Source organism: Mesoplodon mirus (assembly GCF_964341445.2).
Source record: "Mesoplodon mirus genome assembly, chromosome: 15".
NCBI classification, from domain to species: domain Eukaryota; kingdom Metazoa; phylum Chordata; class Mammalia; order Artiodactyla; family Ziphiidae; genus Mesoplodon; species Mesoplodon mirus.
The window spans coordinates 45,057,177-45,077,246 of NC_138991.1; the positions used below are offsets into that span (position 1 = coordinate 45,057,177).

At 48.1% G+C, this 20,070-nt stretch overlaps 1 protein-coding gene across 2 annotated transcripts in view; it reads right to left on the minus strand.

The window, feature by feature from the left end:
• Nucleotides 1-9,399, minus strand: part of IL4R (interleukin 4 receptor) — a 39,312-nt gene extending 29,913 nt beyond the window's left edge. For both annotated transcript variants that reach the window (XM_082645187.1, XM_082645188.1), the window contains exon 1: nt 9,122-9,399. The gene's annotated coding sequence lies outside the window, so the exon portion shown is untranslated. The remainder of the gene's footprint in view (nt 1-9,121) is intronic.
• Nucleotides 9,400-20,070: the final 10,671 nt, after the last annotated feature.

Sequence of the window (20,070 nt, forward strand, 5' to 3'; positions counted from 1 at the left end):
GGGTGGGATGGGGAGGGTGGGAGGGAGGGAGATGCATGAGGGAGGGGATGTGGGAACAGATGTATATGTATGACTGATTCACTTTGTTATAAAGCAGAAACTAATAAAAAAAATAAAAAATTAAAAAAATTAAAAAAAAAAAAAAGGGACCAGGACTTTGGTCCTTGGGCAAACACAAAGCAGTAGCATGTCAGCACAGATAAGAGATCCCTGTTCATGGTGTGTCTGCAGACAGGCGGGGGTTGGGATGGGGCTCTCCCTCGAGTTCTTTCTGTTGTCTCACCCTTTATCATTCTTGGCACGGTCAGGGACACACAGATGTGTGGGGACACCCACATGGGCAGGGACCCCAGAGCATCTAAGATGCGGAAGCGTAACTCTGAGCCTAAGCGCGTGGACTCTGCGCTGACTGGCTGGGAGACCTTGGCACACTGTGGTCCTCTCAGAGCCTCGGTCTCCTTCTCTGTGAAATGAGAGCTAAACCACTTGCCTCCTGGGGTGGTTGAGGGGAGGCAAAGAGACCATGGCTGGCATAGCTGGGTAGAAGAGCCTTAGGGCAGTGCTGATGGAGCAGGCAGCAAAAGCTCGTCTCCAAACGCCAAGTACAGACCCTGAGTACATGACAGTTGCCATGACAGCACAGAAGGGTCTCAGAGTACAAGCTGAGTATAGGAAGCTGGGCTTGAAAGGGCAATACTCATTCCATTTATATAAAGCCCAAAAGGACACAAACCAATCTTGGGGTTAGTGGTCAGGAAAGTGTCCTGGGGAGGGTGGGGCGGGAGAGAATCTTCTGGGGGGCTAGTCATGCTTTGTTTCCTGATCAGGTTATACACGCTTGTGTTTACTTTGTGAAGCTGGGCACTTGTCTGCATGCACATTGCAATAAAAAGAAAAAGAAAAAAACGATGGGTGAGAGGGAAGGGAATAGAGCAGAGGGTGCACGAGGCTATCGGGGTTTGTCAACGAAGGTCTCAGAACAGCCAGTTCTCAGGGCTGGTGGATCCCCAAAGACCCTGGAGTCCAAGCCAGCTAACACTTCAAGTCCCCCTAGGCCTTTGCCACGGGGCCATCAACCCTCTAGTTGCCTGCTTCCAGCAATGGAGCGCTCCCTCCCTCCGGGGGCAGTTCCCAGCTCCCAGCCACCTCTCATGGCCATGGAGGGTCATCTCCCCCATCGTCAACCAAATATCTAAGAGAATGCAGATGCATGACCTCAGTGAGTAGAGAGGGGGCAGGTGGCGAGCACATGTCCGGTCCTAACAGGCACCTGCCACTCTGCTTTGCACCGTGTAAATGAAGGCCTAGGGGTCGCTAGGGTGCTCGATTTTTCACAAGAAGCTAGAAATCCAGATTTGTATGTATATTACCCTGGTTTTGAAATGCTCAATTTTTAAAAACCACACCCCACATTTGTGGTCCCTCTGTGGCTTACAACCACCAGGTGATGTCCTCCTGGGTGAGTGGGTGTCCTGAGACATCAGAAGACCCCCAGTGAGAGGAAAGGAGCAACAGGTGAGACACCCCCCCGCACCTTCCCTAAGCTCCCTAAGCTCCGGCACCCCCAAACGTTCCTTCCTTCTGTCCCCGCGGGATGCGGCTGTTACGGTGATGAGAGGGAGCGAGGCTGGAGACACGCCATCACCGCCTGCCCTCGTGTGGCTGAGCAGCATCATTTTGTCAGTGAGGAATTCCAAAATTTTGCAAGCCCCATTGCTTTCCTCCTCAGGGGGTGTGGACGAGAGGATCAAAGAGCAGTCCTTACACCCCCCAGCCCTGCCCCACCCTCCCCATATGAGCCACAGACTCCCCACCTCCCTTGGGCTGTTTCCTCTGCCTCTCAGCACCCTCCTCCTAGGCCACCCTCTCAGGATGTTCCTGGTCAAACGCTACTCTTTCCTCCCCCCACCTCCCAGCTCTGCCTGTCCCTCTGTCCAAACATCATTTCCATTCTCATAAAGAGTGAGCTGTGCGCATCATTTTGCTCCATTTCCAGACCGAAAGTCCTCCAGGCCAGGGACTGTGTCTCATAGACGTCTCCTTGCGAACGCAGAGGCAGCCAACCAGTGATGGCAAAACTGAAGTCGTTGGCTGCCTCACTGTGGGTGTGTTCCTTCCTCCAGGCCTTTGTACATGCCATTCTCACTGCCTGGAATGCTGGCCAATGTTTACAACCAATGACTAATATGAGTACAGGGATGTTTACAATGCCTTTCATATTCACTATGTGTTGTTATCTTCACAAAAACCCTAGAGAGGGGCAAAGCAAGTCATATCCCCATGTTATTACGGTTTAGGAAATTGAGACCCAAAGAGGGAAAACGACTGGCCCAAGATCACTGAGCAAGTGGGTTGCAGAGCTGAGACTAAAATGCAAGTTTCTTTTTTTTTTTTTTTTTTTAAACTCATGTGGCTACCAGCCTGGGGTCAAAGAAAAGTCCTTCGACTTTAGAGGGGAAGAAAAGAAAATAAAGAATTGGAAAATTAGTCAGGAAAAATGCAAATAAAGATAACAGGTATAGGAATATTCATACTGAATAAAATGGAATTTAAGGCATCAAAGTATTAAAAGAAAGGTAGCTGTTTTATACTGATAAAAGGAGCAGCTCACCAAGAAGGTACAAAAATCAAAAACCCTCTTCTATTCGTATTGTATATTGTTTATAAGCACCTAACAACATACCTTCAAAAATGAAGCAAAAAACTGAGAGACCAGAGAAAAATGAACAGCTCCTCTATCATAGTGGGAGATAAATCAGGTAGAGAAAACTACATAAAAACAGAGAAAATATAAATGATATAATTAGTAAGCGTGAACAAAATATATTTCTAGAACTTTAACCCAACAAAAACACACATCCTTTCAAATACAAGAGGAACAGAAAAAAAATGGACCAGAAAATCCTACAAAGACGCTCTTGACAATTCTCCATCACTGATATCATAGAATCTACAAATATTGACCATTATGCAATACATTCAGAAATCAACAATCAAAAAATAACTTTAAAAATTCCATCTACCTTAAAAAAATTATAACGCACATAACACTTTTAATCGAAAGGGAAATTATAAACTATAATAATTAGTAGTGAATGACACTGTGTAACAAGACCTGTGGAATGAAGCCATAGCAGTGCTCAGAGACAAAATCATAGCCTGCAGTTGATTTACTAGAAAACAAGAAAGACTGAGAACGATTGTTAGCCTCAGACAAGGAACCTCAGAATGGCAGAAACCTTAACTGACAGCAGCTCGTGTAGACGAGAGAACTGGAGGGTTTAGCTGACAAGTTCAATCAATACCAGCCCCAACTGGGGTGTGGCCACTACAAAGTATGATTGCAGGTGGTATCAACAGAGGTATGGGCTCCAGATCCAAGGAGGTGACAGTCTCCCTCCTCTCTGACTGGGCAGGCTTTGGGGGAGGCAATGGTTTTTATGTGGGACTCTGACCAATTAGATCATGCCCAAAGCCAGATTGAAGAGGAAGAATGACTGAGTGAATTATGGCTGTGTCATCTGAATAAGAGAATCACTGCGCTGGGATGGAGGAGGATGCTTACTACCTCCAAGGGGTAGAACCAAAGCCAGAAAGCAAAAGTTCCTGGAAAGCTAATCTGGCTAAATCCCAGGAGAGATATTCTCCCAGTTAGAGCTGTCCAACAGTAGAATCTGGTTTCTAGAAGGCCTACTCCCCAGAAGCAAGACTGTTGGGAAGCTGAGGGTCTGTGGGCTTGGAGGGCTGCCCCCGCAGAGATCTGGCGTCCCTCCTCTCTGGAGAAGTTCCTCTTTTAAAAAGACAAAACACTCTCTTGGCTGCTTCAGGAAACCCTCAGGCCTTCCGCAGTTCTCCAAAACAGCTCTTGGTGACTGTGCTCCCTTATTTCTAACCTAGAAACCTACTTCTTTAAACTCTGCTCCTTGGGCTGGATGGCTCAGAATAGTAGTTAAATGCATAGGCTTCCAGCCCTGGAGTTGAATCCAGATTCTGCCCCTTCCAAGTTGCATCACCGGGTAAGTCTCTTCCCTGAGCCTCAGTTTCCTCCCCAGGGAAATGGGGAGGCACCCACGCATCTACCTGCCTCCACGACCCTCAGCCCCACCACTCCCCCTCTGCTTTAGGGTGTCTGCCATGCTGGGACGATGCTCATCGGTAAAATAATCTGTAAATAAAATGATCTGGGCAATGATCGGATCACCTGTGATGTCGGTCCTGGCCTGACCACGTGCACAGGGTTGCTGGGCAGATCGATGGGAGGTGAGCACCGACAGTGGACGGTGACAGGTGGGCCTTTAGCACTTGAATACAGTTTCCACGATGTGTTTAAACACAGTGGTAAAGACTGAGGACCCTGGAGCTGGCGGGTTCACAGCTATGTGACCCCGGACAAGTTACTAAAGCTTCTGTGCCTGTTTTTTTCATCTGTAGAATCTGGATAAGAGCAGTTCCTACCTCGTATAGTTACTGTACAAGTTGAGTGAGACAATGCAGGTCTCTGGCTCCTACTGGCCTTCCTGACCTCTCTCCCCAGGCCTCTTCAACTTGCTTCAACTCCATCCAACCACATCAGCTTCCTTGTTGTGAGTCAAACACACCTCAGGGCCTTTGCACTTGCTGTTCCTTCTGCTGGGATCACTCTTTCCCCAGATATCCACATGTCTATGTCAGGTCTTAGCTCAAAAGTCACCTCCACCACTAGACGGTCAGCTCCATGAGGGCCCTTGTTGCTGCATCAGTCACTGCTGTGTCCCCAGCCCCAGCACGCTTGCTGAGTTGAGTGTAAGCAGCGAGCCCCACGCTGGCACTCAAGACATGTGCGTTCCTGTCACTTTTAGCTTTGCAAACTGGCTCTGCAGGCCGGAGGCTGTTAGTCCCTTCACAGTCCTGTTGCTTAGAACACCTCCTCCCTCTCAGGAAAGCTGTTCCACCAAACCCTTGAGGGCCAAGCTTCTCTTCCCCTCACCAGGACCCACCTCCTTCCTCTCTCTCTGGAGGGAGGGGGAGGGGGGACTCAGATGCCAGCCCAGGTGGTGAGCATCCCCAGCGAGTCGCAGCTCCCAGGCCTGCTTTGGTGAAGACTTGGATTTCTTAAGTGACGTCGAGAAGATGAGGAGTCCCAAGGGGGCCCCAAGAATGAAAATGAGTCAGTCGGAGGCAAACCCGAAACCTCAGAGGCATCACCACTTCTTGGAAAGGCGAAGATGTGTGCATTTAGACAGAACTGTGCACGCAGAGCGGGGGCAAGCAGCAGGCCCGGAAATGGGGCCAGTCGGGCGGATGAGACCTTTTCTAGCATCCTCTCTGGTTCCCTCCACCTGGCCCGTTCCTCCAGGGTCTCTGCCCCTTGTCCTTCTAAATGTCCCTCCTCAGAGAGACTCCCCCGACTCCACCCCCACACTGCTTCCAAGCACTGTCACTATGTGACACAACACTGTAGGTGCCTGTCATCCTGTGGGAGATCCTGGGGGCCAGGTGTGTTTCCGAATTCAGAATTACTCAGATTAGAGAAAGGTCATCTTGTATAAAATACCACCCATCAAAACTACCCCTGCCCCCAACGGGGCCCCAGGAGCACACTGTGATCAATCACATGAACATCTCTGCAGCAAGACACACGAGCCTTCACACCAAGGAGAATAAATAAAGCCTCCAAAGAGCCTCGCGTTTAGTTCATGTCAGGTCTTGCTTCCACTTGAGTGATGAGAACGCTTCCGGTTTTCAGAGCTTGTGGATTTCGAATGTTAGATAAGGAGTATAGATCTGTGTATGTTTGTTTGTGTACTGCCTGTTTTCAGAACTAGAAGTCGAACTCCAGGGGAGCAAGGACTTTGTCCAGGGCTCTATCAGTAGCACCTGGCACCTTGCCTGGCACACAAGTGCCCAGTAAATATCCGAAGAAGAAATGAATGAGGAAGCCAGGCGCTGGAGGTGAAGAAGTGACTCTGTCCTAATCGGGGAGAGAAACAGCAATCACGGAGCTGTGGGCAAGGTATCTCCAAAAATCATCTCACGAATACCGCCCCTTCTCCCCTCCAAACACCCATTTCACTGACAAGCAAACTGAGGCTCAGAGAGGTTAAGCAACTTCCTCCAGATCCCACAGATAGGAAGAACAGCAAGCTCACATTTGAACCTGGGGCCCCTGTCTTCAAGCCTGTGACCTTCTCTCTGCCTCAGGCTCAGAGAAGCAGAATGACTTGGCTGGAAGCAAAGCAACAGGGGTTACGGCCCATCAGATGCAGGGTCCCCCGGTCTCTCTAGGACTCTGAGCCTCCACTGGGGTTCTCCCATCCACATTCCTGCAAGGGCAAATTCGTACAACATCTAGGCAAGCTGTAGGCCTCTCTTCTAGCCGAGCCAAGGGAAATCTGGTCAAACAAGACTGGCATGTCTCCACGGTCCTGAGGAGTGCTCCAGAAGATGTCCCTCTTGGCCACCCCAGCAAAGTGGCACAGTGGGAAAGGACAGAGGTTGGGAAGGAAAGCAGGTTTGAATCCCTCCATCTGTCACTCTTAGATGTGCTCTTAGATGTACGACCTTAGGCAAGGCCACCACACACATCTCTGAGTCTTGGTTTCCTCACCTGCAAAATGGGCAGATTAAATGCCATCCAATGGGGTTCATTTATTTACTTAACAAATATATAGTGCTTACTTTACACCAGGCGCTGTTCTGTATGCTTGACGCTTATGAATTCAGTTCATCATCACTACAAATGGTATAAAGTAGACACTATAATTTCACAAATGGGGAAACTGAAGTCTTGAGAACTTGGCTCCATAAGAAGTGGCAAAGCCAGCATTTGAACCTGTGCGATCTGGCTCCAGAGTCCATGCTCTTAACCTCCAAGCTATATTTCTTGACAGCTAACAACAGACATGGATACTGACTGTGGATGTGTCGTGTTGGAAATTGTGCTAAGGAGCTTATAAAACATGATGCCTTTAGCACTCATAGAAGCTCAATTTTACAAACGTGAGGAAACGAAGCACCCAGGGGGCCTCTGTCCCTGCCCCACTCCCAGGTGCCATCAAGGGCAGTGGACATTTGATCCCAAACTCTCTCCTCAATCCAGGGGTAGGGATAGGGGGGTAGGGGGATAGAGAGAAGGGGGTCCAGGAAAGGGTCTCTCTTCTCATTTCCTTGATACTTCATTTCAGCTCCTCTTCTGCATCTGAACAGCAGGAAATTGTGAATGCCTTCGGGGACAGCATTCCTGCCCCTCCCTCGGCTTTCCGTAACCCTAGGCTTTTGCTGTACAAAACACATCACAGTTACTCAGTCACTGCCCAGAATTTGGAAACCCTTAGGTCATCCCAGGCCTGCTGGTAACTGGGTGTGTTGTAACCAGGGTGACTGGTTAGTGGTTTTCCCTCCCTGTGGCCTTCCCCCAGCCTCCCTCTAGATTTAGCTCCAGAGGTCCACGGTGGGGCCCAGGAATCTGGATCGTGATTCTTATGGTTCAGGCAAAGGTAAAATACACTGGCCTGCACTCCTCGGCATGGCATTCAAGGCCTTTCACAACACTCCCCACCTTTCCATCCATTACTGGCTTTTCCCCTGCTCCCTGAACGACCTCCTAGCCTTTATCCATGCTGTTCCCACTGTTCCCTCTCATTCTGCACCTACCAAGCTCCTCTCCTCCTCTCCCAGGGCTGGCTCAGAGGTCCCTGCTCCATGAAGTCTGTCCCATTGACCCATGAAGGTTGATCACCCCCTACCTGTGCTTCTTCTCTTCCTCATAGCTCTCCCCAACTGCCCCCCGAGAGGGAGCTCCTTGAGGGCAAACACCAGTGCCCTGAACAGCACTCAAGCAGTGCCCAGTGAGTGCTAATGAGTGAATGAATGGCTGGGGTAGGCCCCCCCCCTTCCTATACCTCAGCAACCTCATCTGTTCTCATGGTGGGGCTAGCTGAGTTCAAGTGGCCTTTGTAGGACTCTGGAAACCCCTGACTGTGGGGGACACCTGGACAAAAGTAAACCTGAGCCTCAGTTTTCCCACTGGACCTAAGGATTTTAATAAAGGCACTGTTGTCCCAGCAAATGTCTGGTGATCCTAAAAGGCCGCCCATAGGGGAGGAGTTGCAGGGGGGCGGGGGTCATACCTCGCCGCAGAGGGCAAAGGCTGGGATTCAAGAAGGGTAAGTGCTGGCCTGTGGGTGACGTGTGAATCCCAGCAGCAGGCACCAAGTTTGCTGGTCCCCAGACTGTCCTGATTATAAGAAACATAGATTTTGTTCAAGAGAAGAAGAAGAAGGAGAGGAAGGAGAAGAAGAATCTAGATTCCTGGGTTTACTGAATCTGAATCTCACCAAAAAGCCTGAGAAGCTGCACCTTAAGTGAATCCCCTGGAGAATTTGTTTATGGGGTAGTTTGACAAATGTTGACATGTGGAGGGCAGTGGGCTCTGGTGCCAGAATGAGTGCGTTGGAATCCTGCTCTGCACTTTTTTTTGTGGGCGTCACCTTGGGCAAGTCATTTAAGCTGCCCGTGCCTCAGCAGTTCTCATCTGCAAAATGGCCACAATAAACACAAAGCACCGACCAGAAAGGTTATTTTGAACTTTAACTCAGAATACTTTCAGTGCTCAGGGCAGGCCCGTACAACATAAGTCCCAGCAAATGATCGCTATTATTGGGCCCATCCAATATTCAAATAAGGAGAGCAGAGGTCGAAAGGGCCTTGTTTCACCAGATTCCTCGATCCAAATCCTCACCGACTTCCTGTGCGCGGGGTGGGGGGTGACTGCCCAGAGAAGACGAGGGAGGTTGGTGGCCCAAGCCCTGCCTCCCCCCACGCTCACGACGTTCCCAAGCCCCTCCAAGAGGCCGCCCCTCTGACGTGTCGCGGACGGGGCGAGTTTGGGGCGTGCGGGTGTCTGAGCATCAGCACTAGCCTCCCCAGCCCCGCTTCAGGTGCGCTGGGCGGAATGGACGGAGCCTCCGCTGCCCCTCGCGCGAAGAGGAGCCGGCAAGTGAGCAATCCCCACTGGGGATCGGGAAATCCCGGGGTCCCCGCCACCTGGCGTCCCGGCGGCGGCCCAGCGCTCTGTGGACCGCCGCCGCGTGCCCGGGCCGATCCCCCAGCCTCCCACCCGTGCGCGGGCCCCGGGTCCTACCTGTGCGCTCTGGGTCCAGTCGCCGCTCCAGCGCCGGAGCGGGAAGTGGGGAGACACCCCGAGCGGCCGTCCCAGCCTTGGCTGCGCCGGGCGGGGCTTTCCTAGGCCCCCTGCCAGGCCCGCCCAGCTTCCTGCGCCCCGCCCCGCTCACCCCGCGTTTCCCTGGGCGCCCTCCCGGCAGAGGCGCCGACGGTCACAGCTGCGTCCCTGTCCCGGTCCCCTCCGTCCCCGCAGTCCGAGGGGCTGCCGATCTCTCCCGGAGGCGATCCCAGCGCCCGGGCCCCATGGCCGCTGGAGGTCACACCCCAGAGGGGAGAACTCCGCAGGGCTTCCCCTAGCTCTCAGAATAAAATCCCAGCTCCGGATGGAGCCTCCGGATTTGGCACCAGCTGGTCCCACCGCCCCTGCTCCTGCCTCTCCTGCTGAGGCCGCTCTCTGCCTCTCTAGGCACAGGGGGCAGGTCCGTTAAGGGTTGGGGGGCTGGGCATCTTTAATCCTGCTCCCCTTCCCGACAGCCCAACTTCTGCTGGTTGCGGATGTGTGTTCTTCTCTTTAGCAAATGTTTTCTGAGCGCCTACGATATGCCGGGCTCCATCAAAATGTAGATAGTAAAACAACTCTTCAATCAACAGTTAGTACCATCTGGCAGACCCCTTTCTAAGGCCATGCATATATTAACTGACAACTACCCTGTGAGGGGGCTATACTACTGTCCCCCAGTTCACAGATGGGAAAACTTGCTCAGAATCATGCAGCCGGTGTGGGATTCCAACCCACGCTCCATGGACCACTAATCACTGCACACCGTAAAAGCCCTGTTGGAGCCCAGAAGGTAGGGAAAAACAGTAAATGAATAAAGTATTTCAGGTAACAAGAGATACCAAGAAGAGAGTAAAACAGAGAGACCTCCTCCAGGAGGAGTCCTCGAGGAGGAGACATTTGAGCTTCTAGCCTGAAGGGGATAGGGGCAAGACTAGTTTAGAAAGTGAGAACAGCAAGTGCAAAGGCCCTGGGGTGGGAACCAATTTATCATGTTGGAGGAATTGCCTGAAGGCCAGGTTGGCTGGAGAGCCTGAGGAGGGGAGAGGGGAAGAAGGTCAGGTAGGAGGTGTGCAGATCCAGGCTGGATAGTGCTGGGGTCCCCTCCTAAACGTGAAATCTTCTTTTGCCCCGTCTTTGTGTCTCTGAGTTTGTGCCAAGTTTTATCTGGAGACAGTGGAAGTCTCACTTTGGGAATGTGTGGCCTGGGCTGTCTGCCCTCCTGGCCTCCCGAACTGGGCTCCAACCCTGTTTTCTGCATCTTTAAGTCATTCTTCACTCTTCCCTCGCCTCCACCAGACCGATTGCGTCTGCGTCTGTGTACTAACCCCACTGCTTACTATGGGACTCTGGGTGAAGTGGCTCGTGCACTGTGCCTCAGCTCCCACATCTGCAAAGTGGGGATGATCACAGGCCCCACCTCATAGGGTCTGAAATACATGTGATGAGATGCATGAAAGGTTCTTGGAGCAATGCCTGGCACATAGGAGGCACTCAATAAATGTTCACTGTTGTTCTGATCAGAAGGAAGATGAGAAGCCAATTCAGAGCCTGCTTCCTCCACCTGTTTGCTTGGTTGTGAAATGGGGGTAAAAACAGCACTGAAAAGACAGGAAAGGATGGGGCAGATGTGGTTGGATGTGAAGACATTTGGGAAATCTGGAGAAAGGGAATATGGGAATTCTTTGTACTGGCCACTTTTTTGTAAGTCTGAAATTATGTCAATATAAAGAGTTAACGACCCAACGCAACCAAAAAAAAAAGAGTTAACCAAAATAGGGCATTGTCCTGAAGCCTTAGAAGGATAATAAATGTAAAGTTTGCCATCTCGCATATAGTTGCACTATTTGGATTCCTGCCTGAGCTGTCCAAACTTTGTCAGTGGCTGCTCTGTGTCAGGCCTTGGAGGGGGGGTTGGAGGCCCCAAAGTAATAACAACTCAGGCCCTCAACACAGGCGGTTACCAAGTTTGGCCTCAATATGAGCTCAGCTCACATTACATTACTTGTTTTTAATCCTGTCTTTCAGGTTAAAATTTTTTTTTTAATTTTAGAACAGTTGTAGATGTTACAGAAAAATTGTTAGTACAGAGAGCTCTTATATTACCCTCTTCCCTGTGCATAATTTCCCCTATTAATAACATCTTGCAGTAATACAGTACATTTGTAACAGTTAGTGAACCGGTATTTATACATTATTATTAACTGAAGTCTGCTCTTTACATTAAGGTTAACGCTCGCTTTCTTCTGAGCTGTTCTGTGGGTTTTAACAAATTCATAATGACATCTATTCACCAGTACAGCAACATAAAGAAGAGTTTCACCTTCCTGAAAATCCCCTAGGCTTCACCTCCTCCTCTCCATGAACATGGAAGCCACTGATCTTTTTACTGTCCCTATAGTTTTGCTTTTTCCAGAATGCCATATAGTTGGAATCTGACAGTATATAGCCTCTTAAGACTGGCTTCTTTCACTTAGTAATACGCATTTAAGGTCCTCCCATGTCTTTTCATGGCTTGATACCTCATTTCTTTTTAGCACTGAATAATATTCCATGGTCTGGATGTACCACTGCTTATTTAGCCATTCACCTACCGAAGAACTCCTTGATTGTTTTCAGTTTTTGACAAGTATGAATAAAGCTGCTATAAACACTTGTGTGCAGGTTTTTATGTGGACATGTTTTCAACTCCTTTGGGTAAATACCGAGTGTGATTGCTAAGATCATATGGTAAGAATACATTTAGTTTTGTAAGAAACTGCCAAACTCTTCCAAAATTGCTGTGCCATTTTGCATTTCCACCAGCAGTGAATGAGTGTTCCTGTTGCTCTGCATTCCTGCCAGCACTCGGTGTTGTCAGTTTTTGGGATCTCAGCCAGTCTAGTAGACGTGTAATGGTAGCTCATGGTTGTTTTCATGTGCAAGTTCCTTAAAGATATATTACGTTGAGCATATTTTCATATGCTTATTTGCCATCTGTGTATCTTCTTTTTCATCTGTCAAGATCTTTTGCCCATTTTTAAATAGGGTTGTTTGTTTTCTTGAGTTTTTAAAAATTCTTTGTATATTTTGGATACAAGTCCTTTATTGGACATGTGTTTTGCAAAGATTTTCTCCAAGCTTTGGCTTATCTTTTCATTCTCTTAACAGAGTTTTTTGTAAAGTGGAATTTTTGACGTTAAATGAAAGTCAACTTATTAAAAAATGAAAGTCAGCTTATTAAGTTTTTTCTTTCGTGGATCATGCTCTTGGTGTTGTTATCTAAAAACTTATTGCCAAACCTAGATCCTAGATTTTCTTCTATGTCATCTTCTAGAAGTTTTATAGTTTTTCATTGTACATTCAGGTTTATGATCCATTTTGCATTATTTTTTGTGAAAGGTATTAGAAGGTCTATGTATAGAATCCCTTCCTTCCTTCCTCCCTCCCTCCCTCCTCTCTCTCTCTCTCTCTCTTTCTTTCTTTCTTTCTTTCTCTCTTTCTTTCTCTCTTTCTTTCTGTTGTCTGCCTGTCTGTCTGTCTCTGTCTCTTTCTCTCTCTCTCTCAGCTCACACTTGGGATCCTTGAGCTGACATGTGAGAAGTCCAGCTACCCTGAAGCCACAGTCCTGGAGAGAGAACATGGAGAGAACACAGAGAGACAGAGAGAAAGGCCGGAGGAGCCCCAGCTGTACGGGACTTCCCAGCCCAGGCCCAGATGTGAGCAAGCAAGCCCTCAGGTGTTTCCAGCTCCCATTCCTGAGCCATCCCAGCTGACACCAAGAGGAACAGACATGGGCTGAGCCCACTGAACCCTGACCAAATTGCAAAGTCACCAGCAAAATGAATGTTGCTACTGTTTCAATCTGATGCCAAGTAGCACAGAGACAAACTGTCCCACACTGAGCCCGGCCAGGTTGCAGGTTCATGAGCTAAATAAATGCCACAAAGTTTGGGGATAGTTTGTTTTGGAGCCATCATACCTTGACCTGCTGCAGACCTACAATACTCACCTCTCACGTTCTTCCTTGCCAACAGAACCCAGACTTCATCAGGGCAGCGATGTACCCTCCCTGAGGCAATGGAACATGATTTGTTTCGGCTAATCATGACAGTCCCGTTCCAGCTTTCCTAGCCTCCCTTGTCCTATGGGTGGCTGAGTGACCCAGTTCTGCCAACTAAACACACATGGAAGAGTGTATGTGGGGGAATGCTTCCGGGGCAATGTTAGTATTCCTGACAGAAGGGGTCTTGCGGCTGTGAACACAGACCATCCTGCCGCCAGGAGGGAAGGCCAAGACAACCGCAGTGCGGGAGTCCTGATGTCTGCGGACTACGGAAGCAACTCCAGCAAGAGCCGATATCTGGAATTCTTGTAAGGTGAAAAGAATTTTCCAGACATGGGAGCCCTGACATCTTTGAACAGCTGAACCACAGCAACTGTGGTCTACCTCCAGACACCATTTCTCCACAGGAGAAGTTTTGGCTTTTTGTCATTTTGCAGTTTTTAACAGAGCAGATCCAGGGGGTTTATTTCAAGAGTTGGAGCTATCTGGGGCCTCCAAGCTGGCCTGGCTCACCTGGTTTTGGGGGGTGAGGACAAAGGGATTGATAACAACCCTGAACCAAGCTCTGTGGACATAGCCAGCAGACTGTGTCAATGGGGCTGAGGGTTGATCCCTTTTGCTACCACCCTTGGGGCAGAATGACATCCAATCAAACCTCAGGTAGCACAGGTTCGATAAACAGGCTTTCTTCTAAAAGAAAGGAATGATGATGATGGTGGTGATGATGATGACAATGATGGTGCTGCTGGGGATAATCATGGTGGTGGTGGTGGGGATGATGACCTTAATGATGACGGTGGTGATGTTGATGATGGTGGTGATGATGACAGTGATGGTGCTGGTGGGGATAATCATGGTGGTGGTGGTGGGGATGATGACGTTAATGATGACGGTGGTGATGTTGGTGGTGGTGGTGATGATGATGACAGTGATGGTGCTGCTGGGGATAATCATGGTGGTGGTGGTGGGGATGATGACCTTAATGATGATGGTGGTGATGTTGATGGTGGTGATGATGATGACAGTGATGGTGCTGCTGGGGATAATCATGGTGGTGGTGGTGGGGATGATGACGTTAATGATGATGGTGGTGATGTTGATGGTGGTGATGATGATGACAGTGATGGTGCTGGTGGGGATAATCGTGGTGGTGGTGGTGGGGATGATGATGTTAATGATGATGGTGGTGATGTTGATGGTGGTGATGATGATGACAGTGATGGTGCTGGTGGGGATAATCATGGTGGTGGTGGTGGGGATGATGACCTTAATGATGATGGTGGTGATGTTGATGATGGTGGTGATGATGATGACAGTGATGGTGCTGGTGGGGATAATCGTGGTGGTGGTGGGGATGATGACGTTAATGATGATAGTGGTGATGTTGATGGTGGTGATGATGATGACAATGATGGTGCTGGTGGGGATAATCATGGTGGTGGTGGTGGGGATGATGACGTTAATGATGATGGTGGTGATGATGATGATGATAGTGGTGAGGGTGTTGAAGTTGATGATGATGATAAGGACGGTGGTGGTGATGGTGGTAGTGATGAGAGGATGATGTTAAGAGCTGACATTTACGTAGTAGTGTGGCACTATGTACCAGACTCTGTTGTAGGCTCTTGTCATATATTAATTAATCCTTACAAAAACTCTCGGAATTAGGTACTATGATTAGGTCCATTTACAGTTGAGGAAAAGACACAGAGAGGGTAAGATACTTGCTCAAGATCGCATAGCTGGTGAGTACTGAGTGAACACACTTCCTCAGGAGAGAGAAACTCCTCTCAGGAACCTAACTGACACTGCAACACTGTACTTGTTGCAGTGTGCATGATTTGCCATCTGGGAGGAATGTACACAGAGCTTAGTGTTTCTGGCTGAAGACCAGTACGCTCCTGCCTGCTTACTTCACTGATTTCCTGGGACAAAGGAAAAAAAGTCCTGAATTATACTGTCTCCAGGGCTGCCTTCCTCCAGGCCACCGCGGACTCAGCTGTCAGAATTCACAAAGTTACATCTCTCTCTCTTTTGGTTGAGAATCTCCCTGTGACTCCTCATTGCTTAATGGTTAAGCCAGAGTTTCTCAACCTTGGCGCTATTGACATTTTGAGCTGGATATGTCTTTGTTGTGGGGAGGTGTCCCATGCATTGTAAAATGTTTAGCAGCATCCTTGGCCTCTATCCACTAGATTCCAGAAGGCTCCTGCCTGTTGTAGCAACCAAAATGTCTCCAGACTTTGCCAAATGCAAAGTCGGGTGGGAAGTGGTGGTGGCCCCAGGTATGGAACTACTGGGTTAAAGGAAACAGGCTTCCAACCTTTAAAAGGTAATTTGACCACAGGGCTCTCAGGGGACCCTCCCATCAGACAGCGGGCTTCCCAAGGGTGAAGACCCAGCCTTACTTGGCTTATTTCTCTTCCCCTGAGGTGGATCTGTAGCTCAGAGCAATGAGGACTCAAGAGATAGTAGTCAAATTGAGTACAACCAGATTGTGATCAGGGGTAAAAGGATACAAACAGGAAGCGTGGGGTCTACCAAGGAGGGAGGCATCCGAAATGGGTCCTGAGTGCATCTCTGAAGAGGAGTGAGCTGCAGTGGAAGGTAGGGCAGCATTCTGAAGGAGACAAGAGGGAAGATGGGCATCCAGGCAGAAAAAGCAGCACGAGCAAGGGGGTGGAGGTGTACAAGTATATCTCAGGGAGTGCCGGGCTAGGGCCAGCAATGCAGCTTGGGGCCATATTACAAAAGGTCTTGAACACCAGCCTCAGGTGATGTGGAGCGTCAAAGGATTCCAAACCAAGGTGAGAGAGGTTCTACCGTGGGTTATAGAACAATCCCTCTGGCAGTTGCATGGATGGTGAATCTGAGGGAGACACAGCTGGTGACCAGCTGGGGTGTTGCAATAATCCACATGAGAGCTGAGGCCCAGCAGAGGGGAGAGCAAGAGGCAGAAGATTCTAGGCATGGCAAGAGGCAGTGTCTTCCTGTTTCATTGTGGATAAATTCTAATCCTTTCCAAGAGTGAAAAGGCAGATATAAAATTTCCGGCCCATAGCAAGTGATTAATAATATGAGCTTCCCCTTCTCCATCTCTGTTCCCTGGGCTGGCTGTGCTCTTCTTCCATTCCTCAGCCTGCAGAAACCACCGTCTTTTTTGAAGGCCTGACATCTCCTCAGTGGAGAAGTCTTGAGCTTCCCAGACAGGGTACCTCCTCTGTATGTCTATGGCCACCTACACAATGCCCTTGTTTAGGAGTTTGGGGCACCTTGTGATTTTGTGCTTGTTTTCTCTATTAGACGTGAGCTCTTTGCGGGCTGTGACTCTGTCTTGTTCATTTACTCTGTGAACCAATATTTATTGAGCACCTACTATGTGCCAGGCACTGTGCTATGTACTGGGATACAGCTACCAACAACAGTCTTGTATTTCCAGCACCCACAGAGCGCCTGCTGAGTGAGTGAATGAATTAAGGTGTGGACTGTGGGATCGTTGAGGCGGCTGAGACCTACAGAGCTTCGGTGAGTCACCCTCGACTGCCCAGCAGGAAGTGACCAAGGAGGAGCTGAAGCCCAGACAGTTAAAGAACGTGGAAACCAGCTCTGGCACACTGGGGCTCCACGTCCAATGCTTTCCTGTGATGTTTCTGTGTTCCCTGAGTGGCCTTTAGCTGGTCCTTTAGTGCCGTCTGTGTCTTTGGTCTTTAACTCAGCTTACCTCTGGCTGGGTCTTTTCTCTTCTCCTTCGGACCCTCAGACATACCTCTTGGGAAATGTCATTTCTCCAGACTGGACTCACTTCCATTTCTTGGAAACTTGCCATGTGCCCAGTGCCATATAATCAATTGTCCCATTTAATCTTCAAACAACACTGTGTATCCCCATTTTATAGACGAAGATGTTGAAGCTCAGAGAGATTAAGTAACTTGCCCAAGATCTCACAGCTAGCAAGTGGTAAAAATGCACAATACCCAATATCCCTCCTACTCCACAGCCTGTGCCCTTGACCACTCTGCTATACTTCCTCTCTGGGATTCTATCTGGGAGGTATATCTGTGGGCTTCTTTGCCTTGAGGGCAAGACCCAGACCAAAATGAGCCAATGACTCTCCTGACTTTGACCATCTCTCCATGCACATGTGCATTCACACCCTACACACCTGCTCCCATATCCACAGTCACAGAATTAGCGTTACTTTAGAAGATGCAGGGCCATTCTGGGACAAAGGCCACAAAGATAAGGCTATGATGTCATCCTCATAAAGACAGTTCTTTGCCTCAGCATGTCCAGAAGGAAGTTACAAGGATGAAAGGACTAGTATGGGGCATGGAGAGAAGAAAGTTGAAAGGCTAAAGTCTCAGGGCGATTGAAGGAGTTTATAGAAAATGATGGTTAAGAAATCAGAGATATACAGGACAATAAAATATGCAGGAATGGGGCCTTGGGAAAAACCAGGCTGGTTTATTTAAAACCCTGTCACCCAGAACCCTGGGGTTTATTCATTCTTTCAGTGAATATTTATTGATGCCTATTATATGTCATCACATCCTGAGAGCTAGGGACTGCAAAAGCAAATAAGACATGGTCCCTGTCCCCAAGGAACTTATGGTCAGCTGGAGGAAATCATGGCCAAGTAATTAGGGTACAATGTTATACCAGTTCTGAGAGCGAAGCATGAAAACAGAAGTTTTCTGGAGGAAGGGCCAAACGTGGAACAGCTGATGGATGAGTAGGCGTTCTCCAGTCTGAGCGCGAGTGGGACGAGGTGGGGAGAGTGATTCGGGGAAGAAACACAATTTGCAAGGTTATTAAGAGGAGACCAACTACTGGGGTAATTGATACGAGATCAAAAAAGCTGAGGGGGGCTTCCCTGGTGGCGCAGTGGTTGAGAGTCCGCCTGCCGATGCAGGGGACACGGGTTCGTGCCCCGGTCTGGGAAGATCCCACATGCCATGGAGCGGCTGGGCCCGTGAGCCATGGCCGTTGAGCCTGCGCGTCCGGAGCCTGTGCTCTGCAACGGGAGAGGCCACAACAGTGAGAGGCCCACATACCGAAAAAAAAAAAAAAAAAAAAAAAAAAAAGCTGAGGGGACAGGGAGAGTGACAAGACAGTTGGAAAAGAAACACAGGGTTCTGGTCCAGGAGAATAGTAGCTTTTAAATCTCTTTGATTACAACCCACAGTAAGAAATGCATTTTCTATTCTGGCCCGGTACAATCACACACACACATGCACATGCACACATGTGTGCATGCATGTGTGAAACAAAGATCAACAAAGCAATATTTTGCACTGCAACTTGCCATTCATTCTGATATGTTGTATTCTGTTCTATTTTGTTTTTCAAATGTTGGTCAGGGGTGAAATAAGCTTATCACAAAATAGTACACATCGTATGATTTCATTTATATGCAATTCTGTAATAGAAAAAACTAATCTAATCTACAGTGGTATAAATTAGGTCAGTGGCTGTCTGGGCTGCAGATGGGGTGGGGCAGGATTAAAAGCAAAGAAGTGAAAGAGAACTTTCTTAGGAGATGAAAATATTCTGCATCTTGATTAGGGTGGTGCTTATATGACACATGCATTTGTCAAAAATAAATACATAAAAATAAATGCATGGGAGGGAACTTTCTGGGGTGGCGTTGATGTTCTATATCTTGATAAGGAATTTGCATTGCACAGGTGAATGCCTTTGTCAAAACTCATCAAGTGGTACACTTAAGATTTGTGTATTTCATTGTATGTACATTTTATATCAAAAGGAAAAAAACTGTGGGCAAGTAGTGAACTGTAGTTGATGATATGCATGCTGATGTGTCAGGAGAAAGTATTCTGGTGTCAGCAACTCACTTTTTGAAATGCATCAAAAAATAAAATAGATTGGTGGATGGATTGAGGAATGGAAAGATTTACAGATACGTGATAAAGCAAATATAAAAAGCTGTTAACACATGTCAAGACAATTCAATGAGGAAAGACCAGCCTTTTCAATAAATGGTGCTGGAATAACTGGATATTTACATACAAAAGAATAAAGTTGGGGACTTCCCTGATGGTCCAGCGCGTGAGGCTCCATGCTCCCACCGTGGGAGGCCTGGGTTAGGTCCCTGGTTGGGGAGCTGGATCCCACATGCATGCTGTGACTGGGAGTTCGCAATGCCGCAACTAAGAGTCCGAATGCTGCAACTAAAGACTCTGCATGCTGCAACTAAGAAGTCTGCATGACTCAACTGAGGGATCCTGCATGCCATGACGGGGATCCTGAGTGCTGCAGCTGAGACCCAGTGCAGCCTAAATAAATAAATAAATAAATAAATAAATAAATAAATATTTAAAAAAAAAAAACAAAAAACAAAAGAATGATGTTGGACCCTTACCTCACATCATATACAAAAATTAACTCAAAATGGATCTAAGACCTAAATGGAAGAGTTAAACTATAAAACTCTTAGAAGAATACATGGATATAAATTTTCCTGACCTTGGATTAGGCAATGATTTCTGAGCTATGACACAAAAAACACAGTCAACAAAAGAAAAAAGAATAAGTAAGTTTGACATCATCAAATTTAAAAGCTTTGGGGCTTTAAAGGACACCATTAAGAAAGTGAAAAGATAATCCCCAGAACTGAAGAAAATTTTTCAAAATCATATATCTGATAAGAGACTTGTATCTAGAATATGTAAACAACAACAAAAATGCACACAACGGCATTATGCATAATCCCCAAAAGGTGGAAACAACACAAATGTTCATCCACTAAGAGTGGATAAATAAAATGTGCCATATTCATACGAGGGAATATTATTTGGGAATAAAAAGAAATGAAGTACTGATACAAGCTACAACATGGATAAAC